Raw genomic sequence first — 3,845 nt, forward strand, 5'->3', positions numbered from 1 at the left:
TCTTCCTCGTTCTCGTCTGCCTTGTGAACTGTATATATTAACATTCATTAAGCTGTTTGCTGATCGTTATCCAACCTCCTTTTCCTTCTCCTTTCCTCACCTGTTTAATTACTATTCCTCCTCCTCCCTTTATTCTATTCAGTTACCTGTTTCCTCGACCCTTATTTCCATTCCTCTTCTTTCTTTTTTCTTTTTCTTTTTTAATCACTCTATCGTACAATTAATCTTATCACTTTTTTATACTCAAGCTTCTCTGTCTCTCTTTTCATTCTTTTATCCTCTTATCCATTTTTTTACTTTCCTTTACCTTTTTTACTCAAGCTTCTCCCTCTGTATCTTATTTTTTCCATCTTCATCTTCTTTTCAATTTTTCTCTATCTTAAAATCCATCTCATCAGCTGTTTTACTAAGCCTTCTCTTTCTTTCTCTTTTTCTTATTCATTGTTTTCCTCTATCTCATATTCCCACCATCCACCATTTTTACCAAATCTTCCCGCTCTCTCTCATCTTTCTTCCAATCATTCTCTATCTAACATTCTCTCTATCTTCTCCCTCTTTCTCATCTCGCTTTCATACTCCTTTCCTTTTCTCCAATCTTCTTCTGTCTTACATTCCCTCCAATCACCTGTTTAACTCCTTTTTTCCCCAGTCTTCCTCTATTTTACAGTCTGTCCAATCACCTGTTTTACTCCTTTTACCAATCTTCTCTCTTACATTCCCTCTAATCACCCGTTTTACTCATTCTTTCTAATCATCCTTTATCTAACGTCCCATCTAATCAACAATTTTACTCTGCCTTACAACCCTCTCTTCCTTTGTCCACAGGCACGCTAGTTGCAGTCACGGCAGAGCGGGGATCAACAGCCAGATTACCTTGCAAGATCAATTCACAAAACCCTGAAGATCCTGTGCTCCTCGTCCTGTGGTACAAGAATGCGTCGGTCACTCCCGTGTACAGGTATGCGTGTTGAAATGTTCATTGGTGTTAGAACTGTTGTTGTTATTGTTTAGTTTTTTAGCTATTTAATCATTTGTTATTATTATTATTTTTATGATTATTATTTAGTGTGTGTGTGTGTGTGTGTGTGTGTGTGTGTGTGTGTGTGTGTGTGTGTGTGTGTGTGTGTGTGTGTGTGTGTGTGTGTGTGTGCTTGCGCTTGTGTGCAAGTGTGTGTGCAATTGTGTGCGTGTGTGTGTGTGTGATATATATATACATATATATATATAATATATATATATATATATATACATATATTCTTATATATATGTATATATATGTATATATATGTATATATATACATATATATATATATATATATATATATGTGTGTGTGTGTGTGTGTGTGTGTGTGTGTGTGTGTGTGTATGTGTGTGTGTACTTTTTTAATTTCCCGTTCGTTTTTATTTTCCTACTTAATGTCTTTTTCTTTTTTCTATTTCATTTTCTTTCAACTTTGCAGTTCGATGTATCATCAAGCATTGTTTGTATGTTAATGAACTGTGTGTGTTAGGGAAAATAGGACCTGATTGTATTGTTCGGGTCGTAGGTAAGCTTGTAAAAGTAAAGGGATATATATGCTTACATATGCAAATGGCTTGTATTCAGAGAATTCAGGCCCGGATTCCCTTTCTCGTTGATAAAATATGGATGCCAGTCAGGATAAAAATATCAGCTGATCGTGTTAGGAGTTTCATCGCAGGATAGTAAGTATAAGGGATGGATTTCCGCATACGGAAATATCTGCACGTACGCATAGACATACAGTTCACGCACGTACGCACATACACAGAAACATACTTACGCACAGGTAAATACACGGACGCACAGACACGCAGGCTCACGCATGTACACATTTATAAACACACATACACACAGACCCGCAGATACACAACATTAAAACACACACACACACTCGCGCGCGCACATTCACGCTCCAAATACGCAAATTTACTACAATGTTTTGATTCTTGTTCAGTATATGCAAACATATTTTCATAAAATTCACCATTAATAAGAACAAAAATAATAAATCATATAGTCAAACAATTAAAAACAATTAAATTAATCAGAAAAAAACGATGAAAAATAAACATTCAAAAACTCACCTGATATACGATTTTTTTTTCTTCACTTTTCATTTCCAAACTTAGGATATAGTGGAAAGAGAAAGAAAATATTTCCGCACCGAAGAAAAAGGAGATCATATATTTTCATTTTTTTACACATTTTAGATTTTTTTCTCTCTCTCTTTCGTTCGCATAGAAACTGGGAGAAAAGTAACAGGGTCGTTTATCATGGGAATGAATTTGGTTTATTAAGAAAATAGTTTCAAGTAAATGCTTACGAAGCTATACTTATGAGTGTATTTTTTTATGACTGATATCAATGTCTATTATAATTAATGTTATGTAACACACACACACACACACACACGAACACACACACATATATATATGTGTGTGTGTGTGTGTGTGTGTGTGTGTGTGTGTTAGTGTGTGTGTGTGTGTACATATATATGTATGTACATATATAAATGCACACGTACATATACGTGTGTATAAAAGTGCATGAATGTAAATACAATAAGCATACATAATCTAATTAACAAATACGGTCTGTAAATAAAATTCCTGAGCAAGACATAATGCATTCACTAAAAATAAACACATATTGTGGAAAGACAAAAAAAAAAAAAAAAAAAAAAAAAAAAAAAAAACATTGAGTAAACAGAGACGCTTCAGTAACATAAATGCCAAGTAAATAGGCAGTATTATTTTTTTTCCCCAAAGTATGTTACTCCTCTCTAGACCGACGAAAAAAGAAGAAAAAAAAAAAGAAGAAAAAAAAATAATTAGAAAGCTCAAATTGAAAGTAAAAAAATACAAATATAAAAAAATAACAGAGATGGATCTGAAACCCCGGAAGACTTGAGGAGCCTCAATGAAACAAGTTTTGATCCTGATTATTAATTAGAGAAACATCTTACCTCAAAACAGATCAGGAGTGGGAGTATGTTTTTTTTTTTTTTTTTTTTTTTTTTTGAGAGGGAAAGATAGAGAGCAAAAAGAGGAGAGATAGATAGATAGAGAGAGAGAGAGAGAGTGGGGGTGGAGGGGAGAGAAAGAGGGAGGGAGAGAAAGAGGGAGGGAGGGAAAGAGGGAGGGAGGGAGGGAGAGAGAGGGATAGGGATGGGGTGGGAAGGAGTGAAGGAGAGAAAGAGAAGATAGAAAGAGGAAGAGAGAGAGAGAGAGAGAGAGAGAGAGAGAGAGAGAGAGGTTAATGGGACTGGTAGCTTTAATCATGTATTTCGCAAAAACGGATTAAGAACAATACATTCACACATACACATGCATAAATCAAACTCAAATAAACACATAACGTACACACACACAATCACACGAACACAGAAACACACCCTAACACACGCACACAAACAAAACCTAACACACACACACACTCTGACACACACACACACAAACACACTCTAAAACACACATACAAACATAAACACACACATACACACTAACACACACACACACACACACACACACACACACACACACACACACACACACACACAAAACTAGACACATCACTGGGAAAATTCTCCAGCTATCTCTGATTCCATCCATTCGCCGGGAACTGCATCATCACATTTACACGTAAACAGAATCACATAAGCTCGGGTACTCCAACCATAAATACACACAAAAATACTACACAATTTCCTTATTGTTTGCTGTTGCTGCGTTTTTTTCGCTGTTGAATTTAGTTGCATAGCGATAACATAAGTCATGTGATGATGTGCAGATTATCGTGATAAATGAACTGTTTTATCATAGAC

General features: G+C 35.4%; 1 long non-coding RNA gene across 1 annotated transcript in view; it reads left to right on the plus strand.

Moving 5' to 3' along the window:
- Positions 1-824: 824 nt before the first annotated feature.
- The window catches only part of LOC125038234, a 16,035-nt gene continuing 13,014 nt past the window's right edge, over positions 825-3,845 (plus strand). Inside the window, exon 1 of the long non-coding RNA XR_007116018.1 lies at positions 825-958. This is a non-coding gene — a long non-coding RNA (uncharacterized LOC125038234). The remainder of the gene's footprint in view (positions 959-3,845) is intronic.

This window comes from Penaeus chinensis, chromosome 3, assembly GCF_019202785.1.
Source record: "Penaeus chinensis breed Huanghai No. 1 chromosome 3, ASM1920278v2, whole genome shotgun sequence".
NCBI lineage: Eukaryota > Metazoa > Arthropoda > Malacostraca > Decapoda > Penaeidae > Penaeus > Penaeus chinensis.